The following is a 12,067-nucleotide window of genomic DNA, read 5'->3' as shown; positions in this document are numbered from 1 at the left end:
CACTCAACTATAAAAAGCAAAGGTCTGGAGCCAGCTTCTACATCACCACAAAAGACCAATCCATGGCACAAACCCAGGCTGAGCAGTGTCAAGCTGAAGTAATAGACCAAATACACATTTATATATTAAGCAGGTCAGGGAATTGAGAGGCATTTAAAGGATCAGAATAATATTTGTTCTTTAATTGATAAACCATAACACTCAAATTAAGCACCTATCATTATGGATTGATAAGTCAAGGGAAAACTTCCAGGTAAATTCAAATTCAAAAAATGCAATATAATGTTTCTAGTCAGTTCAATATAAAACAAGAGCCAAGATGTGGATATCTCCATGAACAAATGAAATATTTGGGAAAGTAAAATCCAAACTTATTCATACAATAATTATTTAAAATTTCTATGCACCATAAAATTTATTCTTAATTATCAATCTCAGTCCCCAAGGTCATCCATTTCACTTCTTACAATCTTCTCAACAGTTTCTGGATTCCCTGCTTGATCTCCTTGGTTCTCATACCATAAACAATGGGGTTCAGAGCCGGGGGAATGAGGTGGTGCAGGATGTTGAGCAGGATGGGGACATCTGGGGGAATTTGCTTTCTGGCCAAGTTGGTGATAATAAGAACAAGCAGGACTGTGCTGAAGAAGAGGATGAGGATGAAGTGGGAACCACATGTGCCTAGAGCTTTGGTCACAGCTCCCTCAGCCTTGATTCTGAGCACAGCTTTCAGGATAAAGGAGTAGGAAAGAACAATGAGGATGAGATCAGAGCTCAAGAGAGTCCAACGTACCACAAACTGGTATTGCTGATTGAAGGTTTTGTCATCACAAGAGAGTTTGGACACACACGTGTTAGTGCAGATGCAGTTCTCAATAACGTTTCTTCCACAGTATCTGAGATGGGAAGAAAGGATGGGGATAGGCATAGTAAGAAGGCCATTTCAAGCCACAACAAAGATGGCAGCCCTAGCCACGAATTGGTCCGTGATGATGGATGGGTACCGCAGAGGGTGGCAGATGGCCACATAGCGGTCATAGGCCATGAGCATGAATGTGCAGGACTCCATGGTCAGAAAACCATTCATGATGAACATTTGAAGGAAGCAGGCAGAGAAACTGATGGATTTGTTGTCAAACCAGAATATGCCCAGGACCTTGGGGATAACAGTAAGGCAGAGCACGATGTCCAGCAAGGAGAGGAGGCTGAGCAGGTAGTACATGGGCTCGTGCAGAGAGGCCTCCAGCCTGATGGTGATCAGGAGGGTGATGTTGGCCCCCATGGCCAGGAGGAAGAGGAGGCTGAGGGGCAGGGACAGCCAGTGCTGCCATCTCTGGAAATTAGGGAAGCAGATGAGGGGAAATTCAGAGACTGGAATAGAGGAGTCATTGCTTAGTGCTGCCATGTGTGGTATCCTGATCAAAACAGACACTTCAGTAAACCATGGACGGTCAGGGAGGAATAAATCCATCCAGCCAATATGAGTACCTATAAAGAAGTAACTCTTTTTCCAAAGAACCATTGAAAATAATCCTAGTTAAATACCTAGTACTGTTCTAAGTGTTTTATGGTTGTCAACCCATCCATTCTGTTAGGAACCTTATTAGTAGAATGACCTTATTTTCTGGTTTGTCTGGGATAATTCCCACTTATTCCTTTTTCTCTCTTAACAGTTTCCTTATATCGTTGATAAATGACACGATTGTCCTCTCTTTAAGAGAAGTATCATTGTAATTCCAATTTTACACATAAGGAAACAAAGGCAAATGTAAGTAGAGCCATTTTATTAAAATCACAGTGGTGAAGCCATCGCCTGAAACCATGAAGTCTGGATCCATAGCTGAAGCTCTCAGCCACTACCTATCTCTGCCCTTGTAAACAAAAACACATAGGCAGGTCCTGCTGCTAGAGCAGATCAGCCATAGGTCCCACAGAAATGCCTTTCATCACAGCAAAGGAGAAATCAGGACTAAGTGGGTCATCAGAGAATATTTGAAGACTTCATCAGAATTATGACCATCATTTGATAGGAACCAGGGCCTTGAAGACATCTAACAAAAAAGGAACTGACTTTTATATAAGTGAATATGAAAAAAAACTCCTAATGTCTTGGGCAGGAAGTTGAGAGGAGGCCAAGAACTTTCAGGTGTCAGCAATTTGGGTGCAATAAAATTATCCCAAGAGTGAGGGACAGCAGCAACTGCTGTCTTCATTTGACTCCATCTGAATTCTCCATCACTCACAAACCCAGATTAAATAGATGCCCGTGGTTTCCTGGCCAGGCACACCATGATCAGTTATAAATAAATTTAAGACACTTAGGAGCTAACCTTGCATATGGTTGTCATTCTAATGCTTCTCTCAGAATACTGGTTGATATTGTATATAACATTAAGGCAGAGCACAATGCCCAGCAGGGAGAGGAGGCTGAAAAGAGCTCCTACAGAGAGGCCTCCAGTGGATGGTGATCAGGAGGGGAGCACTCAGGATGACATTCACAAAGAAACTGTCATGGGTTGAATTGTGTCCCCCAATAAAGACATGTTCAAGTCCTAACCCCCAGTCGTGTGAATATGACCCTGTTTGGAAATGGGATCTTTGAATATGTGATGAGTTAAGATGAAGCCAAGCTGGATGAGGTCAGACCAATATGACTGGTGACCTTATAATAAAGGGAAAACTGGACACACATAGACAACACCAGGAGCAGACCACGGAAAGATGGAGGAGGCAGAGAGATGCATGCCATCTACAGGCCAAGGAACACCAAGGATTGCCAGCAAACACTAGAAGCTAGGAGAGGCAAGGAAGGATTCTCCCCTGCAGGTTTCAGATGGAGCATGGCCCTGCTAACAACTTGATTCATACTGCTAGTCTCCAGAAATGTGTAACATAAATTTCTATTACTCTGAGCCACTGGTTTGTGGTGCTTTCTTACGGCCATCTTAGAAAACTGAGACCAACACTCTGTTTTCTTTAATGCTTTGAGGAAGCCCAGCCTCAGCTAGTTTATATCAACAGCAGCAATGGTCCCAATGTGTGCTGGATCCTCCTAGATTCTGCTTCCCCTTCTATTCTGGGAGAGTAGATGGTTGTTACTCAAAGTGTGAATGTTTGGAGATAGATCTTGAGATTGGAAGAAACAAATTTGCTCTTCTGTTTGTATAATAAATCATTACTTTCCATATAGTCTATGTCCAATAGAAATATAATATAAGCCACACATGTAATTTTAAATTTATATAGCCACATTAAAAAATAAAAGGAAACAGGTGAAATTAATTTTAATAGTATATGTTAATATCTGTAAAATGTTATCATTTTAACATGCAATAAATATTCTAATATTGCTAAAAGCTAGTCTATATCTTTTGTTTAATTATATCCCTGAAATCAGGTGTGTATTTTATACATACAGAACACTGCAATTCAGACTAGCCACACTTCAAGTGCTCAGTAGCCTCATGTGACTAGTGGGTATTGTATTGGATAGCACAGGTCCATAGTTTGGGGAAATTAAACACTCTTCCTTTTATTTTGCTTAACATATGAATTTAATCTTGATTTTGGTCACATGACAACTGACAGCTCTTGCGTTCTATATGGGAATTTCTTTATTTGGTTCCATTTCTGGTTCAGTTCAATATTCTAGTTTTTGTTTTCTTTCTCAACACTCCCCAATCGATGTCCTCCTAGGTATCCTTTAGTAAATTGATCTTTCAGACTCCAGTATAGAAATACTTCATTAAAGACAGAAATAATACATCCAGAATTCTCAGCTTAAGTCAACACAGGAGTATCTACCAAAGACCAAGGCTTTCCAGCAATGCCACTTCCTTAACTCAGAGTAGATATCACTCTTCCTCCTACTCCTATCTTGGACCAGTGAAGTTCTGTTGTTGTTTACATTCAATCTCAATATTCAGTAAAGAATACCAAAATTTCTAGGTATCTCCACGTATTGTAGTAAGGACACATAAGATATGTTTAGAGACTAGAACTGGGTGTTGCTAGTAAAAGATAGGAAAAGACCTGAGATTCCAAATGTAGAATACACAATAATAAAACAACAATAGGCTAATGTCAGAAATAAATCCAGATAAAAACCTATTTATCTTGTTAGACAAACTATACATACTTACCAGTGGACAGATTCTAGGTATGTTAAAGAAATTAACGTATATCTCCAAAGTCATCTGCTTTGTTTCCAATTGATTGTTGTCCTTGGCAGAAGTTTTGTTTTTCTTTTTCTGGATCAATGAACCAAAGATAAATTGACAATCTACCCAGTCTGAAGTTTTTAGGGGAGCACAGTGGCTTGAGCACTAGAAAAGTTACTCTGTCCCAGTCAGAGAAGCAGAAAAGACCATTGGGAGCCAATGCAGGATGAGACAGGAAGTCTGGAAGTACCAATCAAGGCAGCTGGGATTGCTGATGTTATCCCATCTAGTGCTTCCAGGGAAATCTTCTCTAAGAGGGGCTGAATTGTAGTTGAGAACATAAACTCATGAGGGTCTCCTGGTCCCCAGATTCCATAAGCAATAATGAAGTTGTAGCTTTAATCCAATAACCCCTACTCTGAAGATCTTGGCTTTTCCAAGAGGGTATTATATACCCCACACTAAAACTTTCCTCCAACAGGAAAGAAGGGATGTATATGATTTGGAGATATTGTCAGTATCTGAACATGCAACACCAGAACTGTTGTAGTCCTGACAGGAGAATTTCCTCTTCTGCTTATATTGGACACCTGAATCCCTATGTGCCTCATTGGCCCCTCCTCATAATTTTCCTGGTCCCAACCCAGAATCCCCAGCTCAAGGAGGCTGTACTGTACTGTCACTATTTATGACTGCTCACTGAACCATCTGGCCCAGCCCCTCGGAGGCACCAGAGGCCCTAAGCTCCACCTTCTCCCTTCCCTCCCCACAGCCCATCAGGGTTAAGGCCATTTTATTCATCCAGCCCTGGGACCTAAGGTCCATTCCTCAGGAGGGAAGAACACATGGAATGCAAAATTCAATATGGGGGCAGAGTGAACAGGGAGACACTTGGGGAAAATCAGGGGCACTTGGGGAATCTAAGTAAAAAGCACATACTTAAAAAAAAAAACATTTAAACTTATAAAGGAGAAAACTCTATTTCATATATCAGGTATACTCCTGGAAAAAAAATGTTCAATATATTTCATATTATCCACAAACTGGGTTATTTCATTTTGATTGCTATATAGAAATGGTCCATAAGGCATAACATGGTATTGATATAGCGTATCTCTTCTTACCCAGAGTCCAGTGGAGTAATTGCAAATTTGAATTGGTGAGGAAAACATTTCTTATTAAATATAGGAAATTATAAGAGCATGAAAATGTGACTCACTCACTGGGCAAGTATAGGCTTCATCTGAAAGTGTGCAGTGGGTAACAAAGGAGAAATGCCTTAGAAATCTTCTGGGACCAGCAGTGGGCATGACAGAGCTGGAGACAATGCTGAAAGAAAATCCTCTCTCCTTCTCACCTTACAAGCCCTGAATTCCAGATTGTATGTTACAGATGATGGGGGCTTCACTGTGTAAGACACTATCTCTATTCCTTGGAAATTGTCTCTGTGTCTTCCTAAGGGACCCTTGGGTTGGATATCAGCTGGCCTCATATGCTCAAGCTAGAACTGTCTGTAAGTAACGCTCCCTGCCTAGTGATAGAGACTGGTATACTTTATCCACCCAACCCTACCATCAGTCCAAGAATGGACAAAAAGAGAAGCCCCAGGAAGCCTTCTGCTGCTGCCAAATTTATGTTTGGTCAGAATCCCTAAACCAGAGGCACCATTCATGAAGATTCTAAATTAGGAAGGGTAATAACTGAAAGAAAGGGGAAATTATGATGGAAAGGAGAGAAGCAGACAAAGGTGATGACACTAAGCAAAGATACTACACACTTTTCTATTGAGAAGACTTCAGAACAAGAGACTAAGTGCTTAGCAGCTTTTCTCAGATGAGGTACCACGTCATTTCTGATTCTGAGAGAAACTACAGGAGCTTTTCTACCCTAAGAAGGAAAATTGGACTGAAGTAAGGGCTCCACTGGATAATGTGGAGAATATATGTGACACAGCCTGTGGGGTTTATTATTGTTTATTATTGTGGTTCTTTTGCAGCTAAACTGAAGTTGATATTTTCTTTGAACTGCACAGTGCAAGCATCTGTGCACTGTGTGGCCATGAATCAAGATGATACTTTATATTAAAGTAACTGCCTGGGTACGATGAAAGCAGACTTCTGTCCCCCTCTGGTATGTCAGAGCCTGTTTTGCCCTCTAACAACATGGCAATGTGAAAAGGGTATTTTTGAGCACAGCTAGTGGCATTGGAAGTCAGATAGCCTCAAAGGAAGTGAGCACAGGGGTGCTATTGTAGCCACACATTACCAACAACTCCCCTTTTGGAATCCAGATGGGATGCTTGTGGGAAGCTTCAAGGCATAGCCAGAAAGACTACACATAGGAACCGAGCATAGAGATAGAATATGCCCAACAGGTTTGGGTTTCAATGTGATAACCTCACATAAGCTAGAGGATTTTTCAAGAAAACAAACTGGTAATAAAAATGCCTATAGGGACCGAGGAGGACTCAAATGGCATGGATACCTTCCAGCCTAAGGTAAAGGGGATGTGGGATAAGACCCACCTTTCATTCCGTGAGAAAACAGGGAACCAGCAAGTTTAGAAAATAACAACAACAACACTCATTTAATATGTACTTAGCACATTTAAGGGACTGTACAAAGAACTTTTCATGATTATTCACTAGTCAGAAAAACAACAGGAAATAGCGTCATCATCACCATTTTAAAGGTAAGAAAACCAAGATTTCAAGAGTTTATCCAAAGTACATAAATCTGGCTAGCTACAAGCAGACAAATTGGTTTTATCTGAGATTCAAATAGCAATTATCCAGTTTCTTACTTCAATCCTGCTGCTCTAATCATAAAATGTCATTTAGTGTTGGCTAAAAGTAAGGCACTCTGTTAGGCACTGTAACACATAATGGCATGAGATTTGATCATTGTCCCCAGGTAGTTTTCAAAGGAAGAGAGAGACAAAATATGCATTTATAAAATGTCCCTTCATTTTGAACACATTTTTATTTAAAATTTTTCTATAAAAGTACCCGTAAAATCAACTGTACTAAATAAAAAAGGAGGACTGATACCCTTTCCCAAACAAAACAAAGCTTATAACAGTGTGAGAGACTAGCATACAACTACTCAAGATTCCAGAGGAATTCCAATTGAGAGAAATAGGGAAAGAAGGCCTCCTCCAGGGGGTGCCATTTTAATTAACCCTAGGAATAAAGATGAGATTTGGCAAATGATGATACTTGTAAATTGATGTTGATTTGGAAAGGATCAAACACTTAGAGGCAAATGTAAAAATAGGTTAGGGTCAGGACACAGATCATCTGTAATAGAAGAGGATGTGATCAGTGCTGTAAAAAATATTTTTAAAAATATTTTAGGAATATTAGCTTTTAATACAAGTCATTCAGCAAAGATAAGCTTCAATACAAAAGAAAGCAGAATAGCCCAATTGGGGAAATTTTTCAAGTGATGCTTGGAAAAGTGATGGACTTGAAGGTAATAGTTTCATTCCCAAAAGACACAAGTTGCTACTACAAAATATTGCTTGGAGATACTGGACTAAAATACAGCATAATTGGGAGAGGGGTTACAAAACAGTGAAACATATTTATCCATGAAAACCAACCTCTAAGTCCCCATGCCTGGAAAACTGTGGATTGTTCTACTAGCCACAGCTCAGGAGCGAGGCTGAGGCAAATAGGGCAACACAGGCAATGAACAGGAAAGCTAATTTGTACTAGGATGGCAGGACGGGGTGAGATAGAGAGGGTCACTGAAATTTGAAAGTTCAAGGTTCCTTATAGTCAGGTAAGATGGATAAAGTGAAGATTATAATGATTATAATGCCAAGGAATACTCCCAGGTAACAAAAGATTCTTGAAAAGGGAGGTTTCCTTAGAAGTAATAGGAAACAAAGATTCCCTAATGAATGTTCTCCTTTTTTGAGGGTGGGGTAGGGAGGGGAAGCAGAATCAGAGCTCATTCCAGAATTAAGCAGTGAAATTTCCTTTACATCATAAAAATAATTCTGTATTTCTAGTAACAATTCCAGTGGTGGGTCTGATCCATTTACCTCTTACAAACTTATTCATGTAGTAATTAAATTTTCTATGCACCATGAAAATTATTCCCAGTTATCAATTTCAGTCCCTCAGGTCATCCACTTTACATCTTACAATCTTCTCAACAGTTTCTGGATTCCCTGCTTGATCTCCTTGGTTCTCATACCATAAACAATGGGGTTCAGAGCCGGGGGAATGAGGTGGTGCAGGATGTTGAGCAGGATGGGGACATCTGGGGGAATTCACTTTCTGGCCAAGTTGGTGATAACCAGAACCAGCAGAACTGTGCTGAAGAAGAGGATGAGGATGAAATGAGAACCACATGTGCTCAAGGCCTTGGCTGCAGCTCCCTGAGACTTGATCCTGAGCACATCTTTCAGGATAAAGGAGTAGGAGAGAACAATGAGGGTGAGGTCAGAGCCCAGCAGGGTCCAGCCTGCCACAAGCTGGTAGAGTCGATTGAAGATGATGTTGTCACAAGAGAGTTTAGACACAGACAGGTTAATATAGATGCAATTCTTGATGATGTTCTCTGCACAGTATTTGAGTCTGGCAGAAAGGATAGGAACAGGAAGAGAAAAAACGGCATTTCGGGCCACAACAAAGATGGCAGCCCTAGCCACAAATTGGTCCTTGATGATGGATGGGTACCGTAGAGGGTGGCAGATGGGCACATAGCGGTCATAGGCCATGACCATGAATGTGCAGGACTCCATGGTCAGGAAACTGTTCATGATGAACATCTGGAGGAAGCAGTCAAAAAAGCTAATGGACCTGAGGTCAAACCAGAAAATGCCCAGGACTCTGGGGATGACGGTGAGACAGAGTACGACGTTCAGCAAGGAGAGGAGGCTGAGCAGGTAGTACATGGGCTCGTGCAGAGAGGCCTCCAACTGGGTGGTGACCAGGAGAGTGGCACTGGCCCCCATGGCCAGGAGGAAGAGGAGGCTGAGGGGCAGGGACAGCCAGTGCTGCCAACTCTGGTAGTTAGGGAAGCAGATGAGAAGGAATTCAGAGACTGAAGTAGAGGAAATATTTCTCAGTGTTGCCATGTAATTTATCCTGATTACAATGGAAATCCAGAATACCTTAAAACATAGGACAGGGTATATCAACACAGAAGTATGTGGCCTAGATGCATCGCAACTGAGGTTTTCACTGGACAGTTAGCCTTGTCCGAGTGAAGCTTTAAAATAATAACAATAGCAATAATGACAATAATAACAACAGCAATAATAATAACACCTAACTTCAATTGAGCATTTGTCATGTGTGCCAGTTTGAGTGTATTGTGTCCCCCAGATGCCATTATCTTTGTAGTCTTGTGTGGGGCAGAAGTTTTGGTGATGGTTGGATTTGCTTGGAATGTGCCCCACCCAGCTGCGGGCAATGATTCTGATGAGATGTTCCCATGGAGGCGTGGCCCCGCCCATTCAGGGTGGGCCCTTATCGGTGGAGCTATATAAATGAGCTGACTTGGGGGGAAGAGAGTGCAGCTGGGAGTGATGTTTTGAAGAGAAGCAAGCTTGCTAGAGAGGAACGTCCTGGGAGAAAGCCGTTTTGAGGCCGGAGCTTTGGAGCAGATGCCAGCTGCCTTCATAGCTAACAGAGGTTTTCCAGAGGCCATTGGCCATCCTCCGGTGAGGGTACCCGATTGCTGATGTGTTGCCTTGGACGCTTTGTGGCCTTAAGACTGTAACTGTGTAGCGAAATAAATCCCCGTTTTATAAAAGCCAATCCATCTCTGGTGTTTTGCATTCTGCAGCATTAGCAAACTAAGACATCATGTGTCAGGCACTATAATGAAAGTTTTACATTAATTATTTCATTTCATCCTTTTAAAAAATACCAACGGTAATTAATGTCACTTCCCTAACATTGCAGATAATAAAAGGGAGGCAAAAGGGAGCAGAGTCATTTGATCAAGATTAGAATGACATGGAATAAAAGGAGTATGGGACTTTTCTTTTTGGAGTAATGAAAATGTTCTAAAATTGATTGTGGTGATGAATAAACAACTCTGAATATACTGTGAGCCAGGGATTGTACACTTTGGCAGGATTGTAAGGCATGTGGAAATATCTCAATAAAACTGCTTTGAAAATAATCAAATAAAAAGAAAAATAAAGAGAGAAAATGAGCAAATTAGTAACAAGGCTAATCAACTTTCTGATTGAGAAAAAAAGTCACCACATAGTTTTATACAGCTTACTTTCTGACTAATTAATCATAGTATTATCAACCTGGAGGTTACAAGGAAAAACACATGCTCTTTCTCTTCTCTCTTGGAAGTCTCTTTAATGACATCTAAGAAAAGGAGAGCACAAGTCTACAAAATATAATTAAAGCCCATTCTTTATATTGGTTTTAATCAGTTTGGTCAGTCTCTTTTGACTAAAACAAAGAAAATAGATAAGTGGTTTTGATATCAATCTGGTTTAAAGCCTACCATGAAACAAATACAATAACAACAACAACAAAAATTAATAAACAGAACCCATAGGAAAGAATCTTATGGGAAGGCTATGAGGAACATCTACCATACCTTGGGGACCTGAACTTCCTATCAACCTACTATTTTATGACTTCTTTTGAGAATAGAACAATAATTTATGGCCATTGTTCCTAAGCAAGAAATGCTAAAGATTACTCTACTTGAGATGTAACATATTCTGTATATTTGCTCCCAGGACACTCTATAATTAGGTCATCCTAATGATGGCAACATGGTAGCCACTAGCAACACATGGCTATTGAGTACTTGAAAGGTGGCTAGTCCAGATTGAGATGTGCTGTAGGCGTAAATACACACAAGACTCTGAAAACTTAGTACAGGAAAAAAAAAAAAGTCCTGATAATGTTTACAGTGATTACGTATTAAAATTGTAATCTTTTTGATATATTGGTAAAATGCAATTATTAATTTCACCTGAAAAAATGGGAGCGAATAAGTAATAAGTGGTAAGGCCACAACTATACATCAGAGTATCAGAGTCTGATTCTAGAGTCTGTGCTCTCAGCCACTATTTTGCCTTGACAAGCACAATTCCTGAAACAAGCCCTGAATACCTACATAAAAAAAAGAAGAAAGGGCAAAATTTGAGGAATTAACTGCTCACCTTTAGGAACTAGAGAAGGAACAGCAAACTAACCCCAAAGCAAACAGAAGGAAAGGAATAAAGTTTAGAGGAGAAATGAATGAAATTGAGAACATGAAAACAATAGAGAGAATAAACAAAAGTAGATGTTGGTTCTTTGAGAAAATCAACAAAATTGATGGACTCTTAGCTAGGCTGACAAAGAAATAAAGAGAGAGGATGCAAGTAAATAAAATCAGAAATGGGAGGGGGGGTCATAACTACCGATCCTGAAGAAGTAAAGGAGTTAATGAGAGATACTATGAGCAACTATATGCTAACAAACTAGACAAGTTAGATGAAATGGGCAGCTTCCTAGAAAAGCATGACCAATCCAACGTTGTGATGGTTTGGATCTGTTATGTAACCCAGAAAAGCCTGTGTTCTTTTAATTCAATCTTGTGGAGGCAGTGCTATTGTGGGTGGGACCTTTGAATTAGGTTGTTTCCAGGGAGATGTGACCCCACCCATTCAAGGTGGGTCTTAATCCCCTTGCTGGGATTTCATCCTCTCTATGAGAAGACGAAAGGCAGAGACAATTTGGAAAGAGCTCAGAGAAGCTAAGAGAGAAAGAAGTCCAGAGATATTCTGGAGAGAGCCACTGAAACCAGAAGCTAAACATGGAAGAAGGATCAGCAGAGCCAGCCATGTGCTTTCCCATGGGACAGAGGAACCCCAGATGCCATTGGCCTTTCTTCAGAGAAAGTACCATCCTGCTGATGCCTTAATTG

General features: G+C 40.6%; 2 pseudogenes; both read right to left on the bottom strand.

The window, feature by feature from the left end:
- Positions 1-463: 463 nt before the first annotated feature.
- LOC119537782 lies at positions 464-1,423 on the bottom strand (annotated as a pseudogene).
- Positions 1,424-8,309: 6,886 nt separating this feature from the next.
- Positions 8,310-9,296, bottom strand: LOC119537781 (annotated as a pseudogene).
- Positions 9,297-12,067: the final 2,771 nt, after the last annotated feature.

The sequence above is a fragment of the Choloepus didactylus genome, chromosome 6 (genome assembly GCF_015220235.1).
Source record: "Choloepus didactylus isolate mChoDid1 chromosome 6, mChoDid1.pri, whole genome shotgun sequence".
Taxonomy (NCBI): Eukaryota; Metazoa; Chordata; class Mammalia; order Pilosa; family Megalonychidae; genus Choloepus; species Choloepus didactylus.
This window is presented reverse-complemented; position numbering and strand designations above follow the sequence as displayed.